At 38.4% G+C, this 24270-nt stretch overlaps 1 protein-coding gene across 24 annotated transcripts in view; it reads left to right on the forward strand.

Annotated features, from left to right (window-relative positions):
• Positions 1–354: 354 nt before the first annotated feature.
• Positions 355–24270, forward strand: part of LOC137635943 (uncharacterized) — a 43117-nt gene continuing 19201 nt past the window's right edge. For 6 of the 24 annotated variants that reach the window (XR_011042829.1, XR_011042830.1, XR_011042832.1 and 3 more), the window contains exons 1-7: positions 355–485; positions 4956–5085; positions 8281–8410; positions 11698–11829; positions 13221–13350; positions 14381–14560; positions 14840–14969. The gene's annotated coding sequence lies outside the window, so the exon portion shown is untranslated. Of the gene's footprint in view, positions 486–575; positions 699–4955; positions 5086–8277; positions 8411–11697; positions 11830–12696; positions 12962–13217; positions 13351–14380; positions 14561–14836; positions 14970–24270 lie in introns of those variants that run through there. The other 18 variants (XM_068368389.1, XM_068368390.1, XM_068368397.1 and 15 more) reach the window with 18 other exon arrangements.

A 24270-nucleotide genomic window follows, 5' to 3' on the forward strand; every position in this document is an offset into this window, starting at 1 on the left:
ATATATATAATAATACATATCTTATATTGCTATATTTACATTGTACATGCATTGCTTAAAATAGCCTTTGGAAAAAATAATAATTGTCATTTATTATGATTATTTTAACTTTAATAGTAACACACAAACACACACACACACAACCCCCACACATACAAACATACATTTTAACTCTTCTAAAAAATATATTAACCCCCTCTCTCTCTCTCTCTCTCTCTCTCTCTCTCTCTCTCTCTCTCTCTCTCTAGAAGCTATAAATTCGGTATTTATTGTTGTAAATATTAAATAAATAAAAGATTTAAGCTTAAATTCCTCCCCTGGAGAAGTATTGGAACTTCTTCCTCGCTTGAGGAGAACAACAATGGCTGTTTGATTGACCCTCACCTCCCACCTCCTCCTTTCAAGCTGTTTTAAAACAGTTTCAACAGCTGTTAATTTAGTTTTATTTCTATCAGTGTAAGTGAAATAAGGTCGGCTAATTACAGGTAATTATATTTGCCAAATAATTATGGTATTTCGATAATTAACATGAGTTAAACTCGAAGTACTTCAGGAAGCCAAGATGGCTGCCATGTGACAGGTGACAGTGAGCCGGCAAATATTAAACTGGTCGAACCGGTTATACCATTTATTGACACCAGTACTGTTGACCGTGCTATTTGACCGGCTTATTTTTGCATTTGGATATTATGCCTAAGGTATGCATAGGCCTCTGTAAATTTCAGTCTCGTATATTTGTATAAGTTGGAAGTGTCTTGTACTGTGAAGTTTCGTCATTTTTACAGAAATGTCTTATGCTACCATGTGTAGTATGGGGTCACGTGCTCTATGAGTGGCTTTTATACCCTTTTAATACTTCGGAATTTGAGTAGATAGATAAGTAATTGCGCTAATCAGTTTAAATCGGGTTTTTATTATTTTCGGAGCCTTTGTAGTTTGTTGGGACAGTGAAAAAACCACATTTTACAGACAAGAACATCACTTAACCTTACCCTACCTTACTTAACCTAAGGTTCTCCACCTAACCTGACCTAGGAGCCGTAACCTTAGACTGCTGTACTCTTATCTTACCCTGTCCCAACGAACTACATTCACCCCAGCTGATCATTAAGGTTTTTGTAAAGATTCACCAGCCAAATAAATAGTCTCGGGTATCAGACTTAACCTGGCTTTATTTATCGGTAAAGATTTACTGTATTACAGATTCTCATTTCGATCAGAAAATATGTCTTCCTGTAGTATATAACGGGATTTGACCGAATTTCAACCGCAAACCAACAACAACCAATTCTACTAACTTTGAGTATCCGAACTGGTTGCTGTTAATACGGATGAAATGAAGGTGGAAACCGGTTTAATCACATTATTTTCTACAGGAAAACATATTTTCTGTTGAAATGTTTAAATGTCTTTTATATTTATTTTGTTAAAATTTTTAAATATGACTTGTTCAAAATCCGGTATTATTGTAGTGTATGACAGGGCAATGTAACCTAGTAAAAAAACCTACTTTTTCTTATAGAGAAAATTACGCTCTCTTGGAAAATGACACGTTCCCGTCGCAAATTAATAGTTTCAAAAATATATATATCTATCCTACGGTAATGGAGGACCCACCCCCAGTGGGAGCTCTGGGTTTTGGGTGGGAAAAACATACTGGGGAAACTATGTATAATCGTAAAACAAATACTTTCTTCTCTATACATTACCTTCTTGGATTTATAATAATTGGAGGAAAAGACAAAACAGTATAACTGGATAAACTTTGGAGGCGCCGTTGCAAAGGTTATGCCTCATGAAAAAATACAGTAACCAGTACTGTCAATGTCTGATGTAGATTAAATGTTAGCATTCCATGCTAACACTAGCACGCTCACGCACTTACGTTCGTACATACCAGTTTTCGATCTTCTGCGCAGAAACTTTTCCCCCACCAATAGGATTTCTTCTTCCTTAACCGTGAAATGTAACTTCGTCTCTCTACCAGCTCTTCAAGTCTATTACGTGATTACTTATGTAATACCCCCGTATATATATTTCTTTTGACCCTAGAATTACTCTTTATGATCCTATACCTTATAAAATCAATAATTTTAATTCCCATTCAATATTATTTATCATACATCTCATTTTATCTTCCTATATTGGTTTTATTCCTTTTATTATTTCTGTCACACCCCGATTTCACATAAATACTTGCTCTATAAATGTTTCTCTATCCAATTCATTCATGTTTACCCTCTAGACTCCGTTGTTTTCCCGTTAACCAATCACGAACCTGTACGTATTCAAAGTTTTCACAAAGGGGGTTGTCAGTTGATATTTCCCTACCCCCTTCCTCTAGCTCTTTAAGTGGTCTATTCATACCCCTTCCGCCGAATCCTATTCCCTGGAAACCTTTGTCCTAGTAAGGTGTCCTTCATTTCAAGTGAGATTTATTTTTTCGTATTTTGCGATGGAGGAAGTTATAGAAACTTGTAATGGCTGCAGTATTCCATACCTAAAGGCATTTGCTAAATTCCATGGTGATTTCTATGATTCTTCATCCAATTTTGATAATTTCCTTAAAGCATACGATGCAATTCCTCAACGTTTACAGTGCCGTTCCCTCCTATCTTGCAAGAAAGACATTCACGTGTTTTATTGCCGTTCCCTCCTATCTTACAAGAAAGACATTCACGTGTTTTATTGTAATACCGAAACCAAGATACCTAAAACCAAAAATAAAAGTCGCTGTGGTTATACTGTTACTTCTTATAAAGGTACATTTTTGGGAAAAAGTTGCCTACCCCCATGGTAGATATTTAAAGTTAAGCCGTCAGTCTCACCCTCCCGTGTCCCGCAAGTTTCGACGTCCCCTTCATAACCGTAAGTCATTCAACTAAAGTCATTATATGTGTTTTGTGACCTGTTAACTTCTAGGTTAGGTTAGATGGGTTTGTTAGGTTCTGTACCCTTTTTGTACCTTTTTATATATTTTGTAAAGTATTTGGAACAATTCATTAAAGTACACATGACAATATTACCGTAGCATTGCTACCGTTAGCAATGCCTTTGTAACGTTGTTAACACTGTGTATCATTGGTAACGTTGCTTATTTTAACATTCCTAGTACATACGTGAGGTTTGTGACCTGGGAGCTGCTAGGTTAGGGTAGGTGGGTTTGTTAAGTTCTGTACCCTTTTTGAACTTTTTATGTATTGTGTAAAACTTATATGGAAAAATTATTTAAAATACGTATGGAAACATTTAGCATTATTATCGCTAGTAATGTCACCGCACCATTGGTAACGCTGTTTATCATTCGTATCGTGACCAATTGTACCGTTCTCAGTAAATACCTGAGGTTTGTGACTTGTCAACTACTAGGTCAGGTTGGTTTGTTAGGTTCTGTACCCTTTTTGTACTTTTTATATATTGTGTAACCGGTAATATTATCGTAAGAATCCCAGACATCATTGTTAACACTGTATCATTGGTAACGTTGCTAATGTTATCGTTCGCAGTACATTCGTATATGAAGTGACACCGTTGAACAAGTGCTTATATTTAAATATTTTAACACATATGTGACAACAGTGATTATATTTAGCCATTTTAACAGAAAATGTTTTCCTGTAGAAAATAACGTGATTTAACCAGTTTTCACTTTATTTCATCCTTAACAGCAACCAATTCGCAACTTGAAGTTAGTCGAATTGGTTGATCTGTTTGTTTGCGGTTGAGATAAAGGTCAAATTTGGTTAAATCTCGTTATTTACTATAGGAATACATATTTTCTGTTTGAAATCACACCCTGTAATACAGTACAACTTTACCGAAATTTGTAATAGAAATTGTAATAGTACAGTTCAGTGCTAACGAGTAGAAAATGGGTTTATACCGTATTCTTTGCCAAGGCAATTTTTTTTTTTTTTTTTTTGGTTTACTTCAAATGAATGATTGTTTATGTTATTGCAAAGAGATTCACCAGCCAAAAAGATCGATAGTCTCGGGTATCAGACCTAACATATCCTAACCTATCCTTTACCATATCTTTAATAGCTGTTTTGGGGGTACAGTAGTTTGACGACATGTTCCTTCATATAATAGTTTTTAAGATGCAATGCACAGATGTCCATTTTCTGTAAATAAGTGGAATTAATTATAGAAGTGTCATGAAATGTTGAAAGATAGAATTATGAACTGTAATCGGGTAGTGTAGAGGTGGTTGAGTAATCGGAGGTTTGTCTGCTAAAATACTTAGCTGCTCGGCTTACACGCAGAGCATGATGCTCATCTCTTGTCAGTACAGAGGCGAGCCAGGTGTTGAGTTACTCATGAATGGCAGAGGCAGGGGATGGTGGCATTGCCCTAGCAAGCTGGGCAATGCCCTAGAGACTGACTATACATATGATCAGTACATAGGATCAGGGAGGGCCAGGTAAGGGATGCTGATGCCTCAGTAGGTGGACCTATAGGCACCCCCAAATCCCCCAACCTTAGTTCGCACGGATTTTGAGGTTGCAGCTACTAAAGGAACTAACGAGTTTGAGCGGGACTCGAACCCCAGTCAGCAATGTTACCAAATAAGGCTAACATGATCCTAAAAAAAGCAAGGTTCTTATATAGTTTAATTGCTAGTGAAAATGAAATTCGCTTTAAGAAATGGACGAGTGCTGGCTAGCTCGTTGTCTTTCTCTGTATATTTAATGTGGGCTGGGTCATAATAACTTACATATCGGTCGATTTAAATGTGAATTATGTTTTTTACTCTGTCCATTGTTTACATTTGAGAGACTGTGGCGGGATATCAAGAGTTACGTTTTCCATGGCGGAATTCAAAAAGAAAATTTTATTCAATATTTATCTCGTTATGTCTTTATCTGCCAGGTAAAAAGTATTATACGTATTTTAATGTTCAGTTTGTTTTTTTCAATAATTAGCAAACTAAACTGTGCTTATTTTTCCAGCAGCACAAGAGGTCTAATTCCCTGCTTCAAGCCGCCAAACTGTACCCCCACCCATCTACGTTTACGACAGGGTCAGTGACAGTTCTTCCTTTGTCAACGGAGGACCCACAGCCTTCGACCTCCCAAACGTAAGGTAAGGATTTATTTGTGAATTATGATTTCACCTTAGTTTGTGACCTGGTAGGGGTTTTGGGGCTTGCCCCCGGCTAGGGGTTGCGACCTGGGAACTACTAAGTTAGGTTAGGTGGGTTTGTTAAGTTCTGTGCCCTTTTACAAATCTCAAATGTGTTAAATAATCATAGTTTGCATATGTTCAGCCACTTACATGATCCATATATTTTTCCAACTGGTTATCTTGTTCTTATTTTGCATTTCTGACCATTATTATTGCTGTACATCTCTCGATTGTGACATTCCCCCCCCCTTAAAACCCCGGTATCGTACTGGGGCCGCCCATATTTGTCTTTATATAATGGGGTCCAAAAACTCATGAACTGGTGATTCGCCCCAACAATCAAAGTAAGAAATGCATAAAACACAAGATAACTAGTAGGAAAAATATATGGATCATGTATTTGACTAGAAATTAAAGTATTTACTGGTGGACCCATAGGCGCCACCAAATCCCCCAACCTTAGGTCGCAAGGATGGTGAGGTTGCAGCTACCCAAGGAACTAACGAGTTTGAGCGGGACTCAAACCCCAGTCAGCAACGTTAGCAAATAGGCTACCACAATCCTAAAAAAAGCAAGGTTGATATAGTTTAATTGCCAGCGAAACTGAAATTCGCTATAAGTAATGGACGAGTGCTGGCTAGCTTGTTGTCCTTCTCTGTATGTTTAATGTGGGCTGGGTCATAATAACTTACGTATCGGTCGATTTAAATGTGAAGTATGTTTTTTACTCTAAGTCCATTGTTTACCTTTGAGAGACAAGGGGACTTACTACGCATGCAGTTTTTTTTCCATGGTTTGCGGAGCTTTCTGTGCATTTACAATGACATATGTCAGGTGGTTTTTTTAAAACTAATTAACAGCTTACAAGTAGTTCTTCATAAGTTCCCGTATGTTCTTTTACAACACCTATCCCCACTGTTTTTCCATATGCCAAGGTTGTTGTCTGAGTGAGTGGGAGATACATTCCCTCTTTTTCAGAGAAAATGAAGGGGCATATGAATTCCTACAGAACCATGGAGTTGTCCCTTCAGACATTCAATGCCCTTCCTGCCAGCAGCCATGTGTCTTTAGATCTCAAGTTAATCAGTGGGCTTGTAATCAATCAGTCAAGGTTGCTAAGAAGGGAAAGCGTCGTGCATGCGGTTTTTCCGTAACCTCATTTGAGGCACTTTCTTGGAAAAGGCTCACGTCCGAGCATGGGAAATACTGCTGTTTGTGAATCATTTCCTTGAAAGGGCCTTTTCGCACGGCGATGTCACCTATAACCTTGGCTGGACATTACAAACTTCGGTTAACTGGAGGTCTTATTGTTCGGAAGTCGCGGAAAATTACTGCCAGAACTTGCCGGGTATTGGTGGGCCTGGCATTGTCGTCGAAGTGGATTAATCCAAGTTTTGGGATGTCGAAACATAACAGGTAGGCTATTGTCTGGTGTGTTGGTGTTCCTGTAGAAAATAACGTGATTTAACTGGTTTTCACTTTCATTTCATCCTTAACAGCAACCAATTCGCAACTTAAAGTTAGACAACGTGATTTAACGGTTTTTCACTTGCATTTCATCCTTAACAGACACCATTTCGCAACTTAAAGTTAGTCGAATTGGTTGATCTGTTTGTTTGCGGTTGACATAAAGGTCAAATCGGTTAAATCACGTTATTTACTATAGGAATACATATTTTCTGTTCGAAATCACACCCTGTATTACAATACAACTCTACCGAAATTTGTTGAACATAGAAATTGTTATAGTACAGTTATGTGCAAACGAGTAGAAAATGGATTTATACCGTTTTCTTTGCCAAGGCAATTTTTTTTTTTTGTGGTTTAATTTAAATGAATGATCGTTTATGTTATTGCAAAGAGATTCACCAGCCAAAAAGATCGATAGTCTCGGGTATCAGACCTAACCTATCCTAACCTATCCTTTACCATATCTTTAATGCTGTTTTGGGGGTAGTTTGACGACATGTTTCTTCATATAATAGTTTTTAAGATGCAATGCACAGATGTCCATTTTCTGTAAATAAGTGGAATTAATTATAGGAGTGTCATGAAATGTTGAAAAATAGAATTATGAACTGTAATCGGGTAGTGTAGAGGTGGTTGAGTAATCGGAGGTTTGTCTGCTGAAATACTTGGTTGCTCGGCTTACACGCAGAGCATGATGCTCATCTCTTGTCAGTACAGAGGCGAGCCAGGTGTTGAGTTCCTCATGAATGGCAGAGGCAGGGGATGGTGGCATTGCCCTAGCAAGCCGGGCAATGCCCTAGAGACTGACTATAAATACATATGATCAGTACATAGGACCAGGGAGGGCCAGGTAATGGATGCTGATGCCTCAGTAGGTGGACCTATAGGCACCCCCAAATCCCCCAACCTTAGTTCGCAAGGAGGGTGAGGTTGCAGCTACCAAAGGAACTAACGAGTTTGAGCAAGACTCGAACCCCAGTCAGCAACGTTACCAAATAAGGCTAACACAATCCTAAAAAAAGCAAGGTTCATATATAGTTTAATTGCTAGCGAAAATGAAATTCGCTTTAAGAAATGGACGAGTGCTGGCTAGCTTGTTGTCTTTCTCTGTATATTTAATGTGGGCTGGGTCATAATAACCCTTTTACCCCCAGGCTATTTGGAACTTTCCAACCTTTAACCCCTAGGGGTTATTTTTTTTCAAGTACATTTTGCAGTATATTTTTTTTTAAATTGCTCTAACAGCCTTAATTTTCATCATAGAGAGGTCAGGTTGGTCTCTTTCTCTTGGAAAATGCCTGAAGTATCTCAAAAAATTATCAAAAATATGAAAAAAAAAATTTTTATAGCATTTATTTGCTAGGACGTACCGGTACGTCCATGGGGGTAAAGGGATGGCTTTTGTGAAACGTACCAGTACGTCCTTTGGGGGTAAAAGGGATACCTTACGTATCGGTCGATTTAAATGTGAAGTATGTTTTTTACTCTGTCCATTGTTTTCATTTAAGAGACTGTGGCGGGATATCAAGAGTTACGTTCTCCATGGCGGAATTCAAAAAGAAAATTTTATTCAATATTTATCTCGTGTCTTTATCTGCCAGGTAAAAATTATTATACGTATTTTAATGTTCAGTTTCTTTTTTTCAATATTTAGTAAACTAAAGTGTGCTTATTTTTCAGCAGCACAAGAGGTCTAATTCCCTGCTTTAAGCCGCCAAACTGTACCCCCACCCATCTACGTTTACGACAGGGTCAGTGACAGTTCTTCTTTTGTCAACGGAAGACCCACAGCCTTCGACCTCCCAAACTTAAGGTAAGGATTTATTTGTGAATTGTCATTCCGCTTTAGTTTGTGACCTGGTAAGGGGGTTCGGGGGCTTGCTCCTGGCTAGGGGTTGTGACCTGGGAAGGGGGTCCGGGGGCTTGACCCCTGCTAGGGGTTGCCACCTGGGAACTACTGTACTAAGTTAGGTTAGGTGGGTTTGTTAGGTTCTGTACCCTTTTACAAATGTCAAATGTGTTAAATAATCGTAGTTGGCCTATGTTCAGCCACTTACTTGATCCATATATTTTTCCAACTGGTTATTTTGTTTTTATTTTGCATTTCAGACCATTATTATTGCTGTAAATCTCTCGTTTATGACCTTCCCCCACCCTTAAAACCATGGTATCGTACTGGGGCCGCCCATAATTGTCTATGTAATGGGCTCCAAAAACTCATGAATGGGTGGTTTGCCCCAACAATCAAAGTAAGAAATAAATAAAACACATAACTAGTAGGAAAAATATATGGATCATGTATTTGACTAGAAATTAAAGTATCTTATATTTACTGGTGGACCCATAGGCGCCACCAAATCCCCCAACCTTAGGTCTCAAGGATGGTGAGGTTGCGGCTACCAAAGGAACTAACGAGTTTGAGCAAGACTCGAAACCCAGTCAGCAACGTTGGCAAATTGGCTACCACAATCCTAAAAAAAGCAAGGTTGATATATGTTAGTTTATTGCTAGCAAAACTGAAATTCGCTATAAGAAATGGACGAGTGCAGGGTAGCTTGTTGTCTTTCTCTGTATATTTAATGTGGGCTGGGTCATAATAACTTACATATCGGTCGATTTAAATGCGAAGTATGTTTTTTACTCTTAAGTCCATTGTTTACATTTGAGAGACTAAAGGGGACTCACTACGCATGCAGTTTTTTTCCATGGATTGCGGAGCTTTCTGTGCATTCACAATGACATATCGGTCAGGTGGTTTTTTTAAACCAATTAACAGCTCACAAGTAGTTCTTCATGAGTTCCCGTATGTTCTTTTACAACACCTATCCCCACCTGATTTTCTCTTCAGTTTCATCATGGCTTCCATATGCCAAGGTTGTTATCTGAGGGAGTGGGAGATACATTCCCTCTTTTTCAGAGAAAATGAAGGGGTATATGAATTCCTACAGAACCATGGAGTTGTCCCTTCAGACATTCAATGCCCTTCCTGCCAACAGCCATGTGTCTTTAGATCTCAAGTTAATCAGTGGGCTTGAAATCAATCAGTCAAGGTTGCTAAAAAGGGAAAGCGTCGTGCATGGGGTTTTTCCGTAACCGCATTTAAGGGCACTTTCTTGGAAAAGGCTCACGTTGAATCATGGGAAATACTGCTGTTCGTGAATCATTTCCTTGAAAGGGCCTTTTCGCAAGGCGATGTCACCTATAACCTTGGCTGGACATTACAAACTTCGGTTAACTGCAGGTCTTATTGTTCGGAAGTCGCGGAAAATTACTGCCAGAACTTGCCGGCTATTGGAGGGCCTGGTAGTGTCGTTGAAGTGGATGAATCTAAGTTTTGGAGGTCGAAATATAACAGGTAGGCTATTGTCTGGTGTGTTGGTGTTCCTGTAGAAAATAACGTGATTTAACTGGTTTTCACTTTCATTTCATCCTTAACAGCAACCAATTCGCAACTTAAAGTTGTTGCGAATTGGTTGCTGTTAATGATGAAATGAAAGTGAAAACCGGTTAAATCACGTTATTTTTTAACTTACAGTTAGTCGAATTGGTTGATCTGTTTGTTTGCGGTTGACATAAAGGTCAAATTCGGTTAAATCACGTTATTTACTATAGGAATACATATTTTCTGTTTGAAATCACACCCTGTAATACAATACAACTCTACCGAAATTTGTTGAACATAGAAATTGTTATAGTATAGTTCAGTGCTAACGAGTAGAAAATGGGTTTATACCGTTTTCTTTGCCAAGGCAATTTTTTTTTTTTTTTTTTTTTGGTTTACTTTAAATGAATGATCGTTATTGTTATTACAAGGAGATTCACCAGCCAAAAAGATCGATAGTCTCGGGTATCAGACCTAACCTATCCTAACCTATCCTTTACCATATCTTTAATGCTGTTTTGGGGGTAGTTTGACAACATGTTCCTTCATATAATAGTTTTTAAGATGCAATGCACAGATGTCCATTTTCTGTAAATAAGTGGAATTAATTATAGGAGTGTCATGGAATGTTGAAAGATAATTATGAACTGTAATCGGGTAGTGTAGAGGTGGTTGAGTAATCGGAGGTATGTCTGCTGAAATACTTGGCTGCTCGGCTTACACGCAGAGCATGATGCTCATCTCTTGTCAGTACAGAGGCGAGCCAGGTGTTGAGTTACTCATGAATGGCAGAGGCAGGGGATGGTGGCATTGCCCTAGCAAGCCGGGCAATGCCCTAGAGACTGACTATAAATACATATGATCAGTACATAGGACCAGGGAGGGCAGGTAAGGGATGCTGATACCTCAGTAGGTGGACCTATAGGCACCCCCAAATCCCCCAACCTTAGTTCGCAAGGATGGTGAGGTTGCAGCTACTAACGGAACTAACGGGTTTGAGCGGGACTCGAACCCCAGTCAGCAACATTACCAAATAAGGCTAACACAATCCTAAAAAAAAGCAAGGTTGATAAATAGTTTAATTGCTAGCGAAAATGAAATTCGCTATAAGAAATGGACGAGTGCTGGCTAGCTTGTTGTCTTTCTCTGTATATTTAATGTGGGCTGGGTCATAATAACCCTTTTACCCCCAGGCTATTTGGAACTTTCCAACCTTTAACCCCCAGGGGTTATTTTTTTTTAAGTACATTTTGCAGTATATTTTTTTTTAAATTGCTCTAACAGCCTTAATTTTCATCATAGAGAGGTCAGGTTGGTCTCTTTCTCTTGGAAAATGCCTGAAGTATCTCAAAAAATTATCAAAAATATGAAAAAAAAAAATTTTATAGCATTTATTTGCTAGGACGTACCGGTACGTCCATGGGGGTAAAGGGATGGCTTTTGTGAAACGTACCAGTACGTCCTTTGGGGGTAAAAGGGATACCTTACGTATCGGTCGATTTAAATGTGAAGTATGTTTTTTACTCTGTCCATTGTTTTCATTTAAGAGACTGTGGCGGGATATCAAGAGTTACGTTCTCCATGGCGGAATTCAAAAAGAAAATTTTAATCAATATTTATCTCGTTATGTCTTTATCTGCCAGGTAAAAATTATTATACGTATTTTAATGTTTCTTTTTTTCAATAATTAGCAAACTAAAGTGTGCTTATTTTTTCAGCAGCACAAGAGGTAATTCCCTACTTTTAAGCCGCCAAACTGTCCCCCCACCCATCTACGTTTATGACAGGGTCAGTGACAGTTCTTATTTTATCAACGGAAGACCCACAGGCTTCGACCTCCCAAACTTAAGGTAAGGATTTATTTATGAATTGTGATTTGGCTTTAGTTTGTGACTTGGGAAGGGGGTTCGGGGGCTTGCCCCCGGCTAGGGGTTGTGACCTGGGAAGGGGGTCTGGGGCTTGCCCCGGCTAGGGGTTGCGACCTGGGAACTACTAAGTTAGGTTAGGTGGGTTTGTTAGGTTCTGTACCCTTTTACAAATCTCAAATGAGTTAAATAATCATAGTTTGCATATGTTCAGCCACTTACATGATCCATATATTTTTCCAACTGGTTATGTTGTTCTTATTTTGCATTTCTGACCATTATTATTGCTGTAAATATCTTGTTTATGACATTCCCCCACCCTTAAAACCCCAGTATCGTACTGGGGCCACCCATAATTGTTTTGATATAATGAGGTCCAAAAACTCATGAACGGGTAGCTTGCCCCAATAATCGTTTTTTTACTCTTAAGTCCATTGTTTACATTTGAGAAACTGAAGGGGACTTACTGTGCATGCCTTTTTTTTTCCATGTATTGCGGAGCCTTCTGTGCATTTACAATGACATATCTGTCAGGTGTTTTTTTTTAAACCAATTAACAGCTTACAAGTAGTTCTTCATAAGTTCCCTTATGTTCTTTTACAAACCTATCCCCACTGTTTTTCCATATGCCAAGGTTGTTGTCTGAGGGAGTGGGAGATACATTCCCTCTTTTTCAGAGAAAATGAAGGGGTATATGAATTCCTACAGAACCATGGAGTCATCCCTTCAGACATTCAATGCCCTTCCTGCCAACAGCCATGTGTCTTTAGATCTCAAGTTAATCAGTGGGCTTGTAATCAATCAGTCAAGGTTGCTTAGAAGGAAAAGCGTCGTGCATGGGGTTTTTCCGTAACGGCATTTAAGGGCACTTTCTTGGAAAAGGCTCACGTTGAATCATGGGAAATACTGCTGTTCGTGAATCATTTCCTTGAAAGGGCCTTTTCGCACGACGATGTCACCTATAACCTTGGCTGGACATAACAAACTTCGGTTAACTGGATGTCTTATTGTTCGGAAGTCGCAGAAAATTACTGCCAGAACTTGCCGGGTATTGGTGGGCCTGACAGTGTCGTCGAAGTGGATGAATTCAAGTGTGGGAGGTCGAAATATAACAGAGGTAGGCTTTTGTCTGGTGTGTTTGATTGATTGATTGATTTAAAGTTTTTTGTGTGGTGTGTGGGTGTTCGTTGGCATGGAGTGGTAGAGCAAAAAAATTTTTTTGATCCCTTTGGTGGACCAACAGTGATTCATTTTATTCAATATTTATCTCGTTATATTTTTATCTGCCAGGTGAAAATTATTATATTACGTATTTTAATGTTCAGTTTCGTTTTTTCAATATTTAGCAAACTAAAGTGTGCTTATTTTTCCAGCAGCACAAGAGGTCTAATTCCCTGCTTCAAGCCACCAAACTGTACCCCCACCCATCTACGTTTACGACAGGGTCAGTGACAGTTCTTCTTTTGTCAACGGAAGTCCCACAGCCTTCGACCTCCCAAACTTAAGGTAAGGATTTATTTGTGAATTGTCATTCCGCTTTAGTTTGTGACCTGGTAAGGGGGTTCGGGGGCTTGCTCCTGGCTAGGGGTTGTGACCTGGGAAGGGGGTCCAGGGTCTTGACCCCAGCTAGGGGTTGCCAACTGGGAACTACTAAGTTAGGTTAGGTGGGTTTGTTAGGTTCTGTACCCTTTTACAAATCTCAAATGTGTTAAATAATCACAGTTGGCCTATGTTCAGCCACTTACTTGATCCATGTATTTTTCCAACTGGTTATCTTGTTCTTATTTTGCATTCGTGACCATTATTATTGCTGTAAATCTCTCGTTTATGACCTTCCCCCACCCTTAAAACCCCAGTATCTTCCTGGGGCCGCCCATAATTGTCTATATAATGGGGTCCAAAAACTCATGAATGGGTGGTTTGCCCCAACAATCAAAGTATGAAATGCATAAAACACAAGAAAAATATATGGATCATGTATTTGACTAGAAATTAAAGTATCTTATATTTACTGGTGGATCCATAGGCGCCACCAAATCCCCCAACTTTAGTTCGCAAGGATGGTGAGGTTGCAGCTACCAAAGGAACTAACGAGTTTGAGCGGGACTCAAACCCCAGTCAGCAACGTTACCAAATTGGCTACCACAATCCTAAAAAAAGCAAGATTGATAGATGATAGTTGAATTGCTAGCAAAACTGAAATTCGCTATAAGAAATGGACAAGTGCTGGCTAGCTTGTTGTCCTTCTCTATATATTTATGTTTAATGTGGGCTGGGTCATAAGAACTTACGTATTGGTCGATTTAAATGTAAGGTATGTTTTTTACTCCAGGTCCATTGTTTACCTTTGAAAGACTGAAGGGGAATTCTTGTGCATGCGTTTTTTTTCCATGTATTGCGGAGCCTTCTGTGCATTTATAATGACACATCTGTCAGGTGTTTTTTTTTTTAAACCAATTAGCAGCTTACAAGTAGTTCTTCTTGAGTTTCCATATGTTCTTTTACAACACTTAGCCCCACCTGCTTTTCTCTTCAGTTTCATCATGGACGGTGATGTCACCTATACTCTTGGCTGGACATTACAAACTTCGGGTAACTGGAGGTCTTATTGTTCGAAAGTTGCGGAAAATTACTGCCAGAACTTGCCGGGTATTGGTGGGCTTGGCAGTGTCGTCGAAGTGGTTGAATCTAAGTTTTGGAAGTCGAAATATAACAGGTAGGCTATTGTCTGGTGTGTGGGTTATTGGTGGTATGGAGTGGGAGAGCAAAAAAAATTTTTTGGTCCGTTTGGTGGACCAACCAAGAAATGCCGAGACCCTTGTGCCCTTGATACAACATTATATTAAGGCGGGTAGTGTAATCCACAGTGATTCATTTTATTCAATATTTATCTCGTTATGTCTTTATTTGCCAGGTAAAATTTATTATGATACGTATTTTGATGTTTTGTTTTTTCATTAGTTAGCAAACTAAAGTGTGCTTATTTTTCCAGCAGCACAAGAGGTCTAATTCCCTGCTTCAAGCCGCCAAACTGTACCCCCACTCATCTACGTTTACGACAGGGTCCGTGACAGTTCTTCCTTTGTCAACGGAAGACCCACAGCCTTCGACCTCCCAAACTTAAGGTAAGGATTTATTTGTGAATTGTCATTCCGCTTTAGTTTGTGACCTGGTAAGGGGGTTCGGGGGCTTGCTCCTGGCTAGGAGTTGTGACCTGGGAAGGGGGTCTGGGGTCTTGCCCCCGGCTAGGGGTTGCAACCTGGCAACTACTAAGTTAGGTTAGATGGGTTTGTTAGGTTCTGTACCCTTTTACAAATCTCAAATGTGTTAAATAATCATAGTTTGCATATGTTCAGCCACTTACATGATCCATATATTTTTCCAACCTTATCTTGTTCTTATTTAGCATTTCAGACTTATTATTGCTGTAAATCTCTCGTTTATGACACCCCCACCCTTAAAACCCTGGTATCATACTGGTGCCGCCCATAATTGTCTTTGTGACCTGCCAGAAGATGTGTGGTTTTAGCACACAAACTCCACTATCTGTGCATGCAAGAAGAGTCTCCTACTCTAGTGGAGGGTTAGAGTAGGAACAAAAGGAGAAAAATATCTCTGGCAGGGGTATTTTGATATGACCTTGGTGGGAAGGAAGAGGTTTGCCTTCGTGGAATGCTAGTGTTTTACAAACGCCAACATCATTCCTCAACCACATTTATTCCTCCCATTTTATAGGACCATGTGGTTTGACTCAAGGTGTAACAACTAGCTCTTATGGATGGATTTCAAAATGCATGCTACAAACAAGGTCGTTGTTGAAGTTGTCGTCGTTGAAGTTATCGAAGTTGATGTTATCTTCATATTGAAGTCTTAGTATTGCATTCGTCAAAGTCATCGTCATTGAGTTCGTCTAAGTCTTCGTCATTATTATCAGAGTCGTCTTCATATGTAATTTTTGCATGAAGAATTTATATCTTTTTCAGGAAATCTTATAAATTTTTTTTTTACCTTTTTTTTCAGAACTTAATCCGGAAACGTTAATCTTCCTAATTGTTTTAGCTACCACCACTTGTTTTTTTAATTTATTAAACTTTATATAAGAAATATGTGTTACTTCTCATTTCAGACTATGATCTACTGTACATGGTGATCCCAGCATCATTGCATGTTGGAAAGGATATTTTATGAAGGTTTTCGCCATCACTCAACTTATTCCATTCGGAACATCGGGAAACGCCTGTAAGCTACTCCCCGTTCCCACTCTTTTTAACCTTGGGATTTAGGTCGGGAATCCTCGGCCTGAAGGACAAGACTCCTGAGGAACGGGAGAAACGAACGTAATGGAACCCTGACCTAAGGTTATCATGCAAGGGATTAACCGGTTGCAGACGCACCGTGAGGTATTAGGAGTACCTGCGATAAACTCTCCCAGAAGACATTGCAGAATCTTGCAATTAGTGTTCCAGAGCTCTTGGAAGGTTTTAAGAAAAGGGCTATCTATAAAATAAAGAATAGGGAGTTTTAACCCAAATATTGTGTTGAAGGTTGATTTATATATTAGCCTGTTCTATAATGCTGGTATTCTTTAGTCTTTCTTTGGAGGACTTTATTCGGAAGAAAATGTTCTTCATAATTGTGTTATACTGTAGTTAATTTACTATTTTTTCTTTCAGAGTATTATCTACAAAATGATAGAAATGAAAGCATTATTTTGTAAATGATCATTTGTTCCGATATGGTATACTTTAATGCTCTGCATACTTAGGAGGTCCTGGAATCTCCTAGTCTTGACTAGAAAAATTCAAGCTATCATGTGATCTGCTAGATGATGTCTGATTTAAGCAAACAATTGCCGCTATGATGTGACCTGCCAGAAGATGTGTGGTTTTAGCACACAAACTCCACTATCTGTGCTTGCAAGAAGAGTCTCCTACTCTAGTGGAGGGTTAGAGTAGGAACAAAAGGAGAAAAATATCTCCGGGTGGGATATTTCAATATCACCTAGTGGGAAGGAAGAGGTTTGCCTTCGTGGAATGCTAGTGTTTTACAAACACCAACTTCATTCCTCAACCACATTTAATCCTCCCACTTTATAGAACCATGTGGTTTGACTCAAGGTGTAACAACTAGTTCTTATGGATGGATTTCAAAATGCATACTACAAACAAGGTCGTTGTTGAAGTTGTCGTCGTTGAAGTTATCGAAGTTGATGTTATCTTCATATTGAAGTCTTAGTATTGCATTCGTCAAAGTCATCGTCATTGAGTTCTTCTAAGTCTTCGTCGTTATTATCAGAGTCGTCTTCATATGTAATTTTTGCATGAAGAATTTATATCTTTTTCAGGAAATCTTATAATTTTTTTTTTTTACATTTTTTTTTCAGAACTTAATCCGGAAAAATTGAATCTTAAATGTGTTTTTGCTACTACCACTTGTTTTTTTAATTTATTAAACTTTATATAAGAAACATGTGTTACTTCTCATTTCAGACTATGATCTACTGTACATGGTGATCCCAGCATCATCGCATGTTGGAAAGGATATTTTATGAAGGTATTCCCCATCACTCAACTTATTCCATTCGGAACATCGGGAAACGCCTGTAAGCTACTCCCTGTTCCCACTCTTTTTAACCTTGGGATTTAGGTCGGGAATCCTCGGCCTGAAGGACAAGACTCCTGAGGAACGTGAGAAACGAACGTAATGGAACCCTGACCTAAGGTTATCATGCAAGTGATTAACCAGTTGCAGACGTACCGTGAGGTATTACGAGTACCTGCGATAAACTCTCCCAGAAGACATTGCAGAATCTTGCAATTAGTGTTCCAGAGCTCTTGGAAGGTTTTAAGAAAAGGACTATCTATAAAATAAAGAATAGGGAGTTTTAACCCAAATATTGTGTTGAAGGCTGATTTATATATTAGCCTGTTCTATAATGCTGGTATTTTTTAGTATGATTTCGGAGGACTTTATTCGGAAGAAAATGTTCTTCATAATTGTGTTATACTGTAGTTAATTTACTATTTTTTCTTTCAGAGTATTATCTACAAAATGATAGAAATGAAAGCATTATCTTGTAAATGATCATTTGTTCCGATATGGTATACTTTAATGCACTGCATACTTAGGAGGTCCTGGAATCTCCTAGTCTTGACTAGAAAAATTCAAACTATCATGTGATCTGCTAGAAGATGTCTCGATTCAAGCACAACAATTGCCGCTATGATGTGACCTGCCAGAAGATGTGTGGTTTTAGCACACAAACTCCACTATCTGTGCTTGCAAGAAGATGAGTCTCCTACTCTAGTGGAGGGTTAGAGTAGGAACAAAAGGAGAAAAATATCTCCGGGTGGGATGTTTCAATATTACCTAGTGGGAAGGAAGAGGTTTGCCTTCGTGGAATGCTAGTGTTTTACAAACACCAACTTCATTCCTCAACCACATTTAATCCTCCCACTTTATAGAACCATGTGGTTTGACTCAAGGTGTAACAACTAGCTCTTATGGATGGATTTCAAAATGCATACTACAAACAAGGTCGTTGTTGAAGTTTGTCGTTGAAGTTATCGAAGTTGATGTTATCTTCATATTGAAGTTTTAGTATTGCATTCGTCAAAGTCATCGTCATTGAGTTCGTCTAAGTCTTCGTCGTTATTATCAGAGTCGTCTTCATATGTAATTTTTGCTTGTAGAATTTATATCTTTTTCAGGAAATCTTATAAATTTTTTTTTTACCTTTTTTTTCAGAACTTAATCCGGAAACGTTAATCTTCCTAATTGTTTTAGCTACCACCACATGTTTTTCTAATTTATTAAACTTTATATAAGAAATATGTGTTACTTCTCATTTCAGACTATGATCTACTGTACATGGTGATCCCAGCATCATTGCATGTTGGAAAGGATATTTTATGAAGGTTTTCGCCATCACTCAACTTATTCCATTCGGAACATCGAGAAACGCCTGTAAGCTACTCCCCGTTCCCACTCTTTTTAACCTTGGGATTTAGGTCGGGAATCCTCGGCCTGAAGGACAAGACTCCTGAGGAACGTGAGAAACGAACGTAATGGAACCCTGACCTAAGGTTATCATGCAAGGGATTAACCGGTTGCAGACGCACCGTGAGGTATTAGGAGTACCTGCGATAAACTCTCCCAGAAGACATTGCAGAATCTTGCAATTAGTGTTCCAGAGCTCTTGGAAGGTTTTAAGAAAAGGGCTATCTATAAAATAAAGAATAGGGAGTTTTAACCCAAATTGTGTTGAAGGCTGATTTATATATAAGCCTGTTCTATAATGCTGGTATTTCTAGTATGATTTCGTTGGAGGACTTTATTCGGAAGAAAATGTTCTTCATAATTGTGTTATACTGTAGTTAATTTACTATTTTTTCTTTCAGAGTATTATCTACAAAATGATAGAAATGAAAGCATTATTTTGTAAAGGATCATTTGTTCCGATATGGTATACTTTAATGCACTGCATACTTAGGAGGTCCTGGAATCTCCTAGTCTTGACTAGAAAAATTCAAACTATCATGTGATCTGCTAGAAGATGTCTTGATTCAAGCACAACAATTGCCACTATGATGTGACCTGCCAGAAGATGTGTGGTTTTAGCACACAAACTCATCTATCTGTGCTTGCAAGAAGATGAGTCTCCTACTCTAGTGGAGGGTTAGAGTAGGAACAAAAGGAGAAAAATATCTCCGGGTGGGATGTTTCAATATCACCTAGTGGGAAGGGAGAGGTTTGCCTTCGTGGAATGCTAGTGTTTTACAAACACCAACTTCATTCCTCAACCACATTTAATCCTCCCACTTTATAGAACCATGTGGTTTGACTCAAGGTGTAACAACTAGCTCTTATGGATGGATTTCAAAATGCATACTACAAACAAGGTCGTTGTTGAAGTTGTCGTCGTTGAAGTTATCGAAGTTGATGTTATCTTCATATTGAAGTCTTAGTATTGCATTCGTCAAAGTCATCGTCATTGAGTTCGTCTAAGTCTTCGTCGTTATTATCAGAGTCGTCTTCATATGTAATTTTTGCATGAAGAATTTATATCTTTTTCAGGAAATCTTATAAATTTTTTTTTTACCTTTTTTTTTTCAGAACTTAATCCGGAAACGTTAATCTTCCTAATTGTTTTAGCTACCACCACTTGTTTTTTTAATTTATTAAACTTTATATAAGAAATATGTGTTACTTCTCATTTCAGAGTACGATCTACTGTACATGGTGATCCCAGCATCATTACATGCTGGAAAGGATATTTTATGAAGGTTTTCGCCATCACTCACCTTATTCCGTTCGGAACATCTGGAAACGCCTGTAAGCTACTCCCCGTTCCCACTCTTTTTAACCTTGGGATTTAGGTCGAGAATTCTCGCCAGGAAGGACAAGACTCCTGAGGAACGTGAGAAACGAACGTAATGGAACCCTGACCTAAGGTTATCATGCAAGGGATTAACCGGTTGCAGACGTACCGTGAGGTATTAGGAGTACCTGCGATAAACTCTCCCAGAAGACATTGCAGAATCTTGCAATTAGTGTTCCAAAGCTCTTAAAAGGTTTTAAGATAGGGCTATCTATAAAATAAAGAATAGGGAGTTTTAACCCAAATATTGTGTTGAAGGCTGATTTATATATTAGCCTGTTCTATAATGCTGGTATTTTTTAGTATGATTTCGGAGGACTTTATTCGGAAGAAAATTTTCTTCATAATTGTGTTATACTGTAGTTAATTTACTATTTTTTCTTTCAGAGTATTATCTACAAAATGATAGAAATGAAAGCATTATTTTGTAAATGATCATTTGTTCCGATATGGTATACTTTAATGCACTGCATACTTAGGAGGTCCTGGAATCTCCTAGTCTTGACTAGAAAAATTCAAACTATCATGTGATCTGCTAGAAGATGTCTTGATTCAAGCACAACAATTGCCGCTATGATGTGATCTGCCAGAAGATGTGTGGTTTTAGCACACAAACTTCACTATCTGTGCATGCCACAAGATGAGTCTCCTACTCTAGTGGAGGGTTAGAGTAGGAACAAAAGGAGAAAAATATCTCCGGGTGGGATATTTCGATATGACCTAGTGGGAAGGAAGAGGTTTGCCTTCGTAGAATGCTAGTGTTTTACAAACTCCAACTTCATTCCTCAACCACATTTAATCCTCCCACTTAATAGAACCATGTGGTTTGACTCAAGGTGTAACAACTAGCTCTTATGGATGGATTTCAAAATGCATACTACAAACAAGGTCGTCGTTGAAGTTATCGAAGTTGATGTTATCTTCATATTGAAGTCTTAGTATTGCATTCGTCAAAGTCATCGTTATTGAGTTCGTCTAAGTCTTCGTCGTTATTATCAGAGTCGTCTTCATATGTAATTTTTGCATGAAGAATTTATATCATTTTCAGGAAATCTTATAAATTTTTTTTTTACTTTTTTTTTCAGAACTTAATCCGGAAACGTTAATCTTCCTAATTGTTTTAGCTACCACCACATGTTTTTCTAATTTATTAAACTTTATATAAGAAATATGTGTTACTTCTCATTTCAGACTATGATCTACTGTACATGGTGATCCCAGCATCATTGCATGTTGGAAAGGATATTTTATGAAGGTTTTCGCCATCACTCACCTCATTCCGTTCGGAACATCGGGAAACGCCTGTAAGCTACTCCCCGTTCCGACTCTTTTTAACTTTGGGATTTAGGTCGAGAATCCTCGGCCTGAAGGACAAGACTCCTGAGGAACGTGAGAAACGAACGTAATGGAACCCTGACCTAAGGTTATCATGCAAGGGATTAACCGGTTGCAGACCTACCGTGAGGTATTAGGAGTACCTGCGATAAACTCTCCCAGAAGACATTGCAGAATCTTGCAATTAGTGTTCCAGAGCTCTTGGAAGGTTTTAAGAAAAGGGCTATCTATAAAATAAAGAATAGGGAGTTTTAACCCAAATATTGTGTTGAAGGCTGATTTATATATTAGCCTGTTCTATAATGCTGGTATTTTTTAGTCTTTCTTTGGAGGACTTTATTCGGAAGAAAATGTTCTTCATAATTGTGTTATACTGTAGTTAATTTACTATTTTTTCTTTCAGAGTATTATCTACAAAATGATAGAAATGAAAGCATTATCTTGTAAATGATCATTTGTTCCGATATGGTATACTTTAATGCACTGCATACTTAGGAGGTCCTGGAATCTCCTAGTCTTGACTAGAAAAATTCAAACTATCATGTGATCTACTAGAAGATGCCTTGATTCAAGCACAACAATTGCCACTATGATGTGACCTGCCAGAAGATGTGTGGTTTTAGCACACAAACTCCACTATCTGTGCTTGCAAGAAGATGAGTCTCCTACTCTAGTGGAGGGTTAGAGTAGGAACAAAAGGAGAAAAATATCTCCGGGTGGGATGTTTCAATATCACCTAGAGGGAAGGAAGAGGTTTGCCTTCGTGGAATGCTAGTGTTTTACAAACACCAACTTCATTCCTCAACCACATTTAATCCTCCCACTTTATAGAACCATGTGGTTTGACTCAAGGTGTAACAACTAGCTCTTATGGATGGATTTCAAAATGCATACTACAAACAAGGTCGTCGTTGAAGTTATCGAAGTTGATGTTATCTTCATATTGAAGTCTTAGTATTGCATTCGTCAAAGTCATCGTCATTGAGTTCGTCTAAGTCTTCGTCGTTATTATCAGAGTCGTCTTCATATGTAATTTTTGCATGAAGAATTTTTATCTTTTTCAGGAAATCTTATAATTTTTTTTTTTACCTTTTTTTTCAGAACTTAATCCGGAAACGTTAATCTTCCTAATTGTTTTAGCTACCACCACTTGTTTTTTAATTTATTAAACTTTATATAAGAAATATGTGTTACTTCTCATTTCAGAATAGGATCTACTGTACATGATGATCCCAGCATCATCGCATGTTGGAAAGGATATTTTATGAAGGTTTTCGCCATCACTCAACTTATTCCGTTCGGAACATCGGGAAACGCCTGTAAGCTACTCTCCGTTCCCACTCTGTTTACCCTCTGATTTAGGTCGGGAATCCTCGGCCTGAAGGACAAGACTCCTGAGGAACGTGAGAAACGAACGTTAAGGGTGTGACCTAAAGTCATCCTGCAATTGATTAACCAGTTGCAGACCTACCGTGAGGTATTAGGAGTACCTGCGATAAACTCTCCCAGAAGACATTGCAGAATCTTGCAATTAGTGTTCCAAAGCTCTTGGAAGGTTTTAAATAAAGGGCTATCTATAAAATAAAGAATAGGGAGTTTTAACCCAAATATTTTCCACTGCATTCTAAGGAGGTCCTGGAATCTCATAGTCATGACTAGAAAAGTGTAAACTATGATGTGATGTGCTAGAAAATGTCTGATTTAAGCACGCAATTGCCAATATGATGTGAAGATGTGTGGTTTTAGCGCACAAACTCCACTATCTGTGCTTGCAAGAAGATGAGTCTCCTACTCAGTGGTGGGTTAGAGTAGGAACAAAAGGAGAAAAATATCTCTGGCAGGGATATTTCGGTATGACCTAGTGGGAAGGAAGAGGTTTGCCTTCGTGGAATGTTTAGTTTTACAAACACCAACTTCATTCCTCAACCACATTTATTCCCCCCATTTTATAGGACCATGTGGTTTGACTCAAGGTGTAACAACTAGCTCTTATGGATGGATTTCAAAATGCATACTACAAACTAGGTCGTCGTTGAAGTTATCGAAATTGATGTTATCTTCATATTGAAGTCTTAGTATTGCATTCGTCAAAGTCATCGTCATTGAGTTCGTCTAAGTCTTCGTCGTTATTATCAGAGTCGTCTTCATATGTAATTTTTGCATGAAGAATTTATATCTTTTTCAGGAAATCTTATAAATTTTTTTTTTACCTTTTTTTTCAGAACTTAATCCGGAAACGTTAATCTTCCTAATTGTTTTAGCTACCACCACTTGTTTTTTTAATTTATTAAACTTTATATAAGAAATATGTGTTACTTCTCATTTCAGACTACGATCTACTGTACATGGTGATCCCAGCATCATTGCATGTTGGAAAGGATATTTTATGATGGTTTTCGCCATCACTCACCTTATTCCGTTCGGAACATCGGAAAACGCCTGTAAGCTACTCCCCGTTCCGACTCTTTTTAACCTTGGGATTTAGGTCGAGAATCCTCGGCCTGAAGGACAAGACTCCTGAGGAACGTGAGAAACGAACGTAATGGAACCCTGACCTAAGGTTATCATGCAAGGGATTAACCGGTTGCAGACGCACCGTGAGGTATTAGGAGTACCTGCGATAAACTCTCCCAGAAGACATTGCAGAATCTTGCAATTAGTGTTCCAGAGCTCTTGGAAGGTTTTAAGAAAAGGGCTATCTATAAAATAAA

Source organism: Palaemon carinicauda, unplaced genomic scaffold (assembly GCF_036898095.1).
Source record: "Palaemon carinicauda isolate YSFRI2023 unplaced genomic scaffold, ASM3689809v2 scaffold20, whole genome shotgun sequence".
NCBI classification, from domain to species: Eukaryota; Metazoa; Arthropoda; class Malacostraca; order Decapoda; family Palaemonidae; genus Palaemon; species Palaemon carinicauda.